We start from the raw sequence: 10,390 nt of genomic DNA, 5'->3' as shown, positions 1-10,390 counted from the left end.
CGACAGAGCACTGATTAAAACGTCATATTTGTTTATTTTTCTGTCGAGTTTAAAAACAAGGGATGTATCATCTGCAAACAGTACAATGTCGCAAGTCTTATTTACAGAATAAGGTAAATCATTTACATATATTAAGAATAGGAGAGGTCCTAAAATTGAACCCTGTGGTACACCAATTTGCGACAGAGCGCCATTTGATTTTGCACCGTTAACAACAAAACTATGAAAGGAATGCTTAATATTTATTACAGCGCCATTATCTATGGGCGGTGGTGACTACTTACCATCATGTGGAACATTTCCTTACCTAAATTATTAAATTAATAAAAACAATGATATTATCCGTCCCGGCGACGTCTGGTAAACTCGTCGTAAGTAAATTAACCACTTCACTGTTATTTGTTGTAAAAATATGAGACAGTTAATTTGAGCTCTGACGAAGCTACTACATTTTTAATGCTGACGCAAAATATATTTAAAGATTAGGTAAGCCTTTATCTACGTGTGATTTTTTAAGCAACCAAAAAATGTTTTTCAAGACTCACTGATTTTTAAGGCAGTTAAAATGTTTACTTTTATTCAAGGTCAAAAAGTTTCAAATTAAATTAGTTGGAAAACATATTTAAAATATTTTATTAATAAGCATTTATTAATTCTAAGAAATAAAGCCATATTCGTATTCATAATTTTAAATTATATCAGTTAATCAATGACTAAATTGCGTCAACAATACGGTCGGTAAATGATTCAAGGCTTCGAAATTAAAATTCTAGCAAGATTTGAAAAGTATAAGCTGATTTTCGGTATAAAGGTTGAAGTACGTAAAGTTCAATTCAATTTCGTACGCCAGGCTGAATAAGAATAAAGCGAAAATTTAATTGTCCTTGCAAAATACAGACCACGCCGCAGACAAAATCTAACATCAAGTATATTAGGCGGATAATGTATAACACAGTTTCCAACACGCGGGATAAAACTGCGCAAAGTTGGCTAGATAATCTGATTATATTTGTTAGAACGCCGAACAATTTGGGTTCAACGCTGATGCAGGCCTGAGCTAGGCTAAAGTTACTTTGTATCTGCACGTGAGCGAATTGCTTAAACCCTGTGCGCTCGTGCACTCGTTCGGATTCCCGCGCCGTAGCCTTATTTCCGACGTTAATAGACCTTTGTACTATGATGATGCCAGCTGAATGTCTATGGATGACATGTTTTCGTTTTGCTGCGTTTGCTTTTTAAATATATGTTCAGATTCATTTTAATTTTAAGTTATTATTTAAAAATATGTATTGTATATAACCTTAAAGTATAGTAAATCATCAGAATTGATTTGGAAATAAAACAACATTAAAGCTCATCCAAGTGTCACCTCAATGACATTCGTATGATTGTGCTTATAATATCAAAATAACATTTCATCATGTGTGTAGAATTTATTTAAAGCTATTCTAGGATGATATAAAATAAATAGGTGAGTCTAAAGTTTTCGATGTTTGTATGTTATCTCTTGTGAGCTTGTTTATGGGTGCTTCTTGAAGTAAGTGTAAGAAGTGGTGCAGCGGGCGCCGTGCGGTGTGATGCGGAGCGACGACGCGGCGTCGGCGGCGGCAGCGACGTCGTCGGAGGCGTGCCCCGGCGGGCCAATGGCGCGCCCCCGCCCGCCGCCCCGCCCGCGTACTAACACCCAGCTCGCCAGTAGGTTTGTGTCCTTTTGGCTGACCGCATGACTCCGTATCTCGCTTCGTTGCCGTACTCGTTGTAACTTGAGCAGCACGCGCTTCACGAGCTTACGCCGGTCGCTTCGAGCGGGAGTTGTGAACTAGTTGCGAAACTAAGTTGCGTACGCTGTGAGGAGTGCTGTTGCAGCGACAGTGCCAGGTACTGTGTCCATGCTGCCTCCCCGCGCCCTTCCCGCGCTTACTCGTCGTCGGCGGCGTCGCCGCCTCCAAGGCGACCGACACGCGCTCCTTATCAATGACTCATATCGTATGCCTAAAATAGCCCTTATTCCCACTGTCTACCGCACAAGTTACAATATGTGATCAACTTAATAACAAACAAGAATTATACGTAGCAGCATACATATTGAAACTTTTACCCAAATAGCGTTAACTAAAGCACCAGAATCATTAATCATTAGTCATATAAGCGCACCCATAGAAAAACTTTCTAGATATATGAAATTATCATTTTAGTCTATAGATCAATATCGTCAAAGATTTATATAAATGTGTAACGTAATATAAATGGGTAATGTAATATTATTAGTTCTTGTTAAATACTAACGATACACGTGAAGCGAGTCCTCGTATCACAAATTGATTTACCCAATATTCTAAAAGCTAAGGGCAATGAAAGCGAAGGTTGCTCGGAATCAGACTAAATTATACATATTCAATGTGATCTCGCTGCCGAGTATCTACGGAAATCCAATCGCATTAAAACGGTGGAAAAAATAAAAGGGTAGCTGGAGATACAAGACTCTCCGAATAAACATAACAATTTCCGTTTCATCGCCTCCGAACGCAGACAGACAAATTAAAGAACATTTTTCCGAGCTCTCACTCCCACTTAGAGCCTCCGCGGGCCCCATAAAACTTAACTACACGCCGTAACCGCGACTAATTATTAGGGTGGGTTTACATAACATATTTATGAGCTTGAGATTTAACGCCAGCCTCGCTCGCGGATGGTCCGTTATCGCACCATTAAAAAGTTGTCCTCTGCGGAACAGTAAATAAAATTATGTATAAACGGACTCCACTACCCGAGCCGTTCGTCCACATCGGTCATTTTCTAATTTGTCGTTATATAATATATTTCAATAAAATGCCAACTTCAAGGATAATTTTATACGACGTATCACTCGTCAATTACACTGTATACTCATAAAAGCATAGTCACGGTGTTTAACAATGTTATTAATTAGCTAATAGCTCTTAAGACCAGCACCAACAGTTCGAGAACATTAAAGAGTCTACATGAAATTAATTAATTATGTCTAAATTAATTTTACGGGTATTGAGATTAAATACAAAAACGTGTTCCATTAAAGTTTTTTTTATTATTAATTAAGGTTTATTTACCGATCGTAACATCCTTCCCCGATGAACACTAGTGACTCATTGAGGTCTAGCCTTAAACCGCTAGGGACATCCATCCATTCCACGCACATATCGCTGAGTGTACATTCACCCTTATAACTCAACATTCACGCAATCTTATCTCGTTAACTATTTATGAAGTAAATAATAATACTAAAATAATATCAACCAAACAATATCGAATATATTTTAAATAAGTTGTTCTTGTTTTTATGCTTTATGTAGAACAAGATATACTACTGAAATTTGATATTCTGTTGTATAAACTCTTGCGTTCCGGAAGCAACTTCAACGTTCTAAATTAATAATTTTGAAATTCGAACGTTCAGCTTATTTGATAAATTAATTTAATTATGCACCTGTTTGTTACCTAGTTGTACAAACATTCGTTCTAGCTGTTTTTTTTAGATTCCAATGAAATGTTAAAGGCGATAATTTTAATGTATAAATTATAAAGGAGTATGGATATGTACAGTAATACGCAAAAGACACTTGAAAAGGGCTTTAAACAAATTGGGAGGCAGTTGAATACTTGACATAATTCGAAAGTTCTCTATAGCTTTTCAAACAACGTTCCCTGTACATAATGACGAATATTTAGATGAATGAATATGACACTGACATTTTATTATATTTTTAAATATAGACTTCCAAAATCACTAAGACACTATCCAATGCTAGACAATAATTTAAAAAAAAAAAAAAATTTTTCTCTTATGACCAATAATGTGCATACCAAATTACTATGAACCATGGGATTAATTAATCCGTTTCTTATTTATTATTTAATACCGCCTAGACAAGCAACGGTGTACTGTCGTGTGTCTTAACGTCATCAATTGACAGTTTTAACATTACAATTGCAAATAAGCTTTAGTGTGTGCAAAGAATGAAAACAATATATACCTACTACCTACTTATATTATATTATACGTATAAAAGCATGTACAAAATACGATCTAACTGAAATAGTTATCTTTTCTAAAATCTTTTTGATAGAGTACTTGAAGTTAAATAAGATGATTAATATCTGTAAACGTCTACATCAATTAATTAATTTAAAAAAAACAGTATTATTTTTATTATAAATCCATCTTGGACTAATTTCTTAGCTATAATATATTATTTACTTAATAATTGTCAATGTGAGGTATCAAAATTCATTCTTTAAAGTTAGTTAACGTCATGGAGGTTGATTAAAATCAATCATAATTGCATTTAAAATCTGACGCTAGAAAATTGTAAATCAGAATAGATCAACTTTCTATCTTCCATTTTCAATTGGCGTTTCGCAATTAAACGAGCGAATTGATTTCAACAGTCCTGGCATTGTTGTGAGATGAGAAGTTCCAACAATCTCTAATTTTCTGAAAACTAGACAAGTAGTTCGATGAAATTTTAATAATAAAACAAAGAAATTGTGTGTTTAAAAAATATATATAAACATATTTTATAATTTTAATTAGCTTAGTCCTAAATTGATCAATCCCTCAATTGACTTATTGTTGATTATTACCGTAGCAATAGTCAGTGAAAGTAGTAGCCATATTATTATAATTCATTACCTATGTTTAATTTAATTAAATAAACTTATTAACCTTTTAATTCAATCGACTTCAACGTTGTTAAACAAATAATTCGCAGCCTACAATTCTCATGCCATTTTGACATAGAATACGATTTATAATGTCTCATTAACTGTTTCATGGACCTTTTTTAGTCGAAATATTTTGGTAGTTAAATATTTTAAGTTAAAAATTGCATAAACCGTACCTAGACGACGAAGCATTGCTCCCATAATTTGTAGAAAATGATATATTTTTTTGTGAAAACTGCGTTTTTTTTTCACAACGGATTTATATACTATATATAAAAAAACTTAAAAAGTAAAATCTTATTTGAGTACAAAATTTTAGTCAAATCATAGATATGTAATTGTTCATTTAATATTAAAAGATAAAGAGTAGAGTGTGCATTAATATATAGTAGGTACACATATGTGGAATTTCTATTAGATTTTCAAATATGTGTTATCTCTTATGATCGTAGGTACGAATAACATATCGTAAATAAAATTAAGTTCATATATTATTTATAAAATACATTGGATTTAGAAGCTCCATCAATACAAATGGGTTGAAAGAAATTCCAGCGTCTTATAATACAAAAATTGAATGAGATCATAAACAATAATACAAAGTAGAATTTATTCAAATTACCTTTAGCTCCAGAATATATTTGCACGTAATATATTGAATATACTCGTAATGTATTAACATTGAGGTACGATAAACTAGACACAATATCTAAGTAATTATGACGTATATAATATAGGCGCTTACTGTCCCACAAAATGTTAATGTGCATGTGTTTCAGCTTGTTAATATCCTACAGTTGGCAAAAGTCTCTTCTTTTAATAAGAAGGTTTGGGGCTTATTCTAATACGTTGAAAATAGCAGTTGGAGAATTTACACACTGCTCATATTAGATACTATGATTAAAAGGTTGAACTTCATCAAAAACGTGCATGTAAGCAGGTATGTTGACACAATATATATCTATAAGCTGAACTAAATAGGTAGATTTCAGTGGATGCATAAATTATATTAAGATTTCTGGTTTAGACCTTTTCTCATTCATCTCTTTCTCCCGAAATTAGAAAACTGCTATTAAAAATATTGAATAAATACTGAGCCTATATTTTTCATTTATTATTATTATTGATTATAAATAAAAAAGTTTTATAATAGAAAACTAATTAAAATTTTAGTAACAAAACAGTTAATTTAATTCATAAAAAAAGCTCGCCACAAATCCGTTGAACAAGTGGAAATAGAATCACTGTTCAATATGGTTGACAGCAAACGTCATGAAAGTAGAAGTTAGTCGAGGGTATTTTGACTAAATAATCGTTATTTAATGGCCGACAGCTCAGAGGTTACCTTGGATAAAGTGATCATTGTGCCTTTATTGATTCAACAAGTCCAAGTTACCTTGGACAAGACCTTGAATTTGTTGTGATGCTAAACAAATATGTTTACACTAAACATGCTTGTTACTTTACGGTAAGGCTTTGTTTGCTTTGTACGTTGTCTGGGAACCATCCTCTCATGAAATTTTCTACCGCCAATCAGCAATCCTTATTGCTGTGATTTAGTTTGAAGTGTGTATGAGCCAGTGTAACTATAGGCACAAGGCACATCTTAGTTCTCTAGGTGGCGCATTGGGGATGTATGGAATGGCGCATAGCGTATGTTTAATATATTTTTAGAGTACTATTCTATGGGCGGTGGTTGTCGCTTACTATTAGGTTAACATTAGCTATTTTTTCGTTCGTCAAAATATATCTATAACCACTAAAATACAAAGTTATACCAAACTCCAGACGAGATAAGCCAGTGCTATACTTACTAATCAATATATGGTAAGTTATATGCTGAAAATTCTGCCAATGTTCAAAAAGTTTACAGATATTGTTTTTTTTTATAATGCGTCACTAATTCCCATTTTTATTTAAGCTTATTGATTTCGATGTCCCCTTTTTCGGTGGACTTGAAATTGGTTATTAATTTGTAGATTTGGTATTATACATGTTTAAATAAACTGTTTACATTATGAAGTATTATTAATAAACTACAAGTTTATGTAGTAGACAATATTAAGGAAGTAAGTTACACGTTGCGGGCCGACGAGATTGCTCGACGGGACGGCGACGCAACGCCACTTTCAAACTTTAGATGTTTACACACCGCTCCGACGATGATACTCTCGCTAATTTCTGTATTTACGACAGTTTCTTTGATACCTAATAAGAAAAACTTTCTTATCTTCCTTAATAAACTCTACCGGCGGTATAGGTGTTGCGTCTGACAGGGGAGACTTATTTGTTTACAAATTTTACTTTAACTTCAACAATATCTATGTATGCAATACTAAAATAAATTTTCTATAGTTGTTCAGATATATTTATTTTAGGATTCATTTATAAAACAATATTTATAGGATCAAATATATTTCTTTACCGTATCTTTTTTTCAATTTTAATTTAACTCTTATGGAAGTTGGCTCACTCGAATCTGTACGTAATGTCAATAGTTGGCCTAACTTTATACGACTGCCATCTAATCTTTAAAGACGTATATCTTATATATTTTATGGAGTGTATTTTGAAATACTTACCTAAATTTGATTTCGAAACAGTTTATATATTTTTTTTTCTGTTAAATTATCAATTTGATTATATAAGTGATTTCTTTAAAACATTATGTAGTTTTGAAATCGAAATATATTTTTTAATATATATTTAGTTAAACGAATGAGTGCGCAATCCGAAGGCAATTAATTTATATCGACAGAAAAGTATTATACCTAAAAGGGAGGAAAGCTGTAATAGTAGATCTATCTCGATTTATTTGTAGTTGTAACGTTGATTCAATCCATTTAAATAAAATTACAAAAGTTACTTCTGTGTTTTTCCTTAGTAATTACAATCAAAACTCTTTAGATCACTGGGGTCAATTGTTATAGATATTAATAACGTGTAGTTATAAAAGATTTTGTAGATCTATTTTTATGACAGTTTTGATACTATCATATTGTAGTATATTTTATTGATATGAAGTAAAATTAAAAGCGCAAAGTATGAAGACCATCAATGACTATATTACAGATAAAACAGACAACTTGTTCTGTAACTTAAACAATCGGATATATTTAAATACATTAGATCATGAGTTATCAATATAAAATGATTGATAGGCAATGTTTATAAGAAATACTTATGAAACCTAATTTTTCCGCTCGATAGATCTAGGACGGCGCCAGTCAGTCTGCCTAATCTACATATCTGGCAAATAAGCTAATTTCTGTGAAATATGGAGTCGATAGCCTTTATGGTACGTTTTGTTTGATCATTCATGAATTATCTTTTATTCACGATAATATAAAGGCTTTCTCGATATTGCTAGAACAGCTCGCTTCCCGTTCCCTTTGTGACTGTGTAAGTGATTCTTTTCAGCTTCTAGATTTTATTACTAAAGCGCTTAAATGATTTTTTTTTTATTTAATTCAATTCTATAAAAAATATTTTATATAGTCGTTTCAAAAATGCCAACAATTATTAAAGTCATTACAGTTGATAATTAACACTCAGAAATGCTTCAGAAATTATATTTATGGTCATCGACACTGGAGGGGATTTATTCGATTGGAGAATTCAAGTATCTACTTCTTGGTTCTATTGTCAGATCGGGTTGATATAATTTTTTATCAATTGTTATATTTTCATCCAAATTACATACACTTGAAGATTTTTTAAACTCGATACGACAATGATGATAGCAGTAGGATATAATCGACTTTGACTAGATTTGCGTATATTATGCACATATAACTGAGATTGATCGTAATAAAATATACTCAATATAAAGGATATCAAAAGTTATAACATATTACATTGTTACAATAAATGCAATATCGTTAAAAACGGTAAACAAAAAGTCGCCGATAAAATTCTTTGATCCGCAAATTACGTCGAAGAAAATCTGTTATAAGCAAACAAAAATGTTAGGTTAAATCGGGTAGAAATACAGAGAGAGGATTCTTTGACGTCATATTGTATCGGTTAAGTTTGTTATTAGTTTCGCCTGGCTCACTTAACACACCTTATCTAGTATTAGGGGAATTGGGTCGATGATTCTAATTTACTTAATCATTATTCACATGGTATTCGTCGAATTGCCTCTGTGGATTTTGGTCTGATAATATGGGGTAAAAATCCACTAAAACTAAACACATTTTTGCGCTTACCTTGCAAACGCTGGCTCAACCCTACGAGATAGGTCAAAATAATATACTACAATATTGTACACCTTACAAAGGTCTTCAAAAAAGTCCGCGATGGTATATCTATTAGGGATAGCCCACAATAACCGTTTTTAATCCTTTACTTTTTACAAGAAATAATGACTTATTTTCGAAGCGATTTTAAGCAATACAACATTAATCCTTATCCAATTAAGTAAAATTACACCTAACTTTAAATACATTGTGCATTTAAAATAGATTAATATGTCCCTTTACAGCATGTTATTCAAATGAATATTTTCGAAGATATTACAGATATAAAATGCAGGGACATAGCGGTTTGTAGTGTCTAATGACAAAAAAGCTGTGATCATTGTAAGACATTCTGTAGTATATTTAGTATCAGCATTGCACCCGTGCGAATTCCTTAAATATTTCAATTGTTTTTATTTATACCAATAGTTCAAAGAGAGTCTTCTTATTTCATAACTCTAAATATCAAACTGATAGCGTTTAATCATAGGTTATTTATTTGATTGGACGTATAAAAATATAACGGTTTAATACCTTCAGGCGTTAAACCAATTCATTTTCAAAAGCAATTTGTTTAATTTAAGGAATAAAGTTGTTGCTCCTTTGCCAATTGCTTATCTTTTTAACTGATGTTAAATTTTAGTCCGTGTCAAAACCCTGACATTCATTCTCGGGCGAGAAGTGAAAAATTCACTATTTGTTTTCTTGCAGCGATTGACAGGGACAAAAAGCATTTTCATTTACAAGCCAAGCCGGCACGTCAGCTAATGGACGAATGGTGCTCTGCAGACCGGTTTATCACGATCACAATAAATCGGGGCTTAAGCGAACACGCCCTGTTCTTACACTCGGCAATTTTGATACTGAGTCGGTAGACAATAACGAGAATGATACCGGCATTATGCTGCATAAGATCTTTAAAGTTTATTCGATTTCATTTTAATTTTTTTTTTTTTATAATTACATTCATTTTTATAATCTTGAGTGCATTCATAAAATAATTTAGAACTTTTTATTACAATATAATTGAAAGTTTTATTGTTTTCTGAGAATGCATGATAATATTTTAATCGTATAAAGTATATTAAGGTATATTTTTTAATGAGTTGAATGAGTTCTATTAATAAGCTAAGGCTAGACTTTAATACTATTTCTAATAAATAAAACAAACAATTTTAATTAAGAGAGTTCGAACCAAAAGATTTCATAACCGTTATAACGGACACAATTCCCACGTGTCTGCGATCTATTTCAATCTTTCCACATTAATAGAATTTTAATTTCAATTTCACACACAGTGGCGCACGCGGATTACGACACCGCTTTCGAGACTAGTTGAGTGAATTTTTCCGATCGGCTCGACAACTCTAGCGTGGAAATTTTGATGGGCCATTATTACACAGTCCGTTTGAACCGTACTGTGTGCCACATTCGTTGTAAATATCCAC

At 32.4% G+C, this 10,390-nt stretch overlaps 1 protein-coding gene across 1 annotated transcript in view; it reads left to right on the top strand.

Annotated features, from left to right (window-relative positions):
* Nucleotides 1-1,722: 1,722 nt before the first annotated feature.
* Nucleotides 1,723-10,390, top strand: part of Mbl (muscleblind) — a 245,168-nt gene continuing 236,500 nt past the window's right edge. Inside the window, exon 1 of the mRNA XM_026631669.2 lies at nt 1,723-1,878. The gene's annotated coding sequence lies outside the window, so the exon portion shown is untranslated. The remainder of the gene's footprint in view (nt 1,879-10,390) is intronic.

The sequence above is a fragment of the Vanessa tameamea genome, chromosome 4 (genome assembly GCF_037043105.1).
Source record: "Vanessa tameamea isolate UH-Manoa-2023 chromosome 4, ilVanTame1 primary haplotype, whole genome shotgun sequence".
In the NCBI taxonomy this organism is placed as follows: Eukaryota; Metazoa; Arthropoda; class Insecta; order Lepidoptera; family Nymphalidae; genus Vanessa; species Vanessa tameamea.
This window is presented reverse-complemented; position numbering and strand designations above follow the sequence as displayed.